General features: G+C 45.3%; 1 pseudogene; it reads right to left on the bottom strand.

Annotated features, from left to right (window-relative positions):
• Positions 1–5: 5 nt before the first annotated feature.
• Positions 6–388, bottom strand: LOC101642587 (annotated as a pseudogene).
• Between the last annotated feature and the right edge of the window lie 544 nt (positions 389–932).

Here is a 932-nt window from a genome sequence, read left to right as displayed (position 1 = left end):
AATGTTTATCTTTCATCGGCTTCAAGGTTTATGTCACTGCCAAACTTTGCATATAACTGGACTTTCAAGTCTGCTAGCACGCGCTGAATCGACTGCACTCGGGATTCTAAGGCATCAATTTCCTCTTGTAAAATTTTCTTGGTGTCTTCTAGCATCTCCTGCGTTGCCCCTTGGGAGTGGCTGATGAAGACATGGCCAACCTGATATGAAATCACGAGGCCAGCAGGATGTCATCGCAAGGTTCTGGAGTTGTTTCTTTTTAACTTCTATTTTTTCCTTTCGCTCTGTGATTCTACTCGTATTGCGGGCAAATTTGCTGACCCTTCTGCTGGTCTTCAAAAGTCACGTTGACATCTTCAGCAGCCGTCTTCTTTACGGTGGCTGCCATCTAGCACTGGTCTGTAGTGTCTAACAACAGCTTGGATCTGATCCCCTTCCTGACTCCATCTTCAGCATTGTTCATCGCATTATAGTCATGTCATGCAAATCATTTCAGACCATGCCTTTGCTTGAGAAGGTCTTATTACCAAAGGGATTGAGTCTAAAAATACCTCATAGCCTGGTCTGGGATGGTCTTTACATCAATGCTGTAGCTACTCACAGGTCCTCCGGAGTTTCTGGGTGGCCCTAAAACACGCAGCCAAGCAGGTTAACCCTAAAAGTTGGAGGTCCAGGTCTACCAGAAATGATTCAGAAGAAAGACCCTGCAGTCTACTTGTGGGGAAAAAAAATCGCTCACCAAAACCTTATAAAACACAGCTCTACTCTGAGACTCATGGGACCTCTATGAGTCAAGATCAACTCCGTGACCCACTAACTCTGTTTGTTTGTTTGCTTGTTTATTGTATCCTTGACCACTGTCACCCCACAGCTTTCTTCCAATCCTCGAAGTTCCTGCAGTTCCCACGCATTCCCTGCCTTTTCCTGTCTTT

This window comes from Echinops telfairi, unplaced genomic scaffold, assembly GCF_000313985.2.
Source record: "Echinops telfairi isolate 266 unplaced genomic scaffold, ASM31398v2 ScPeMD7_3533;HRSCAF=4204_1, whole genome shotgun sequence".
Classification (NCBI taxonomy): domain Eukaryota; kingdom Metazoa; phylum Chordata; class Mammalia; order Afrosoricida; family Tenrecidae; genus Echinops; species Echinops telfairi.
The sequence above is the reverse complement of the archived record's forward strand: the minus strand, read 5'-3'. Positions and strand labels throughout refer to the sequence as shown.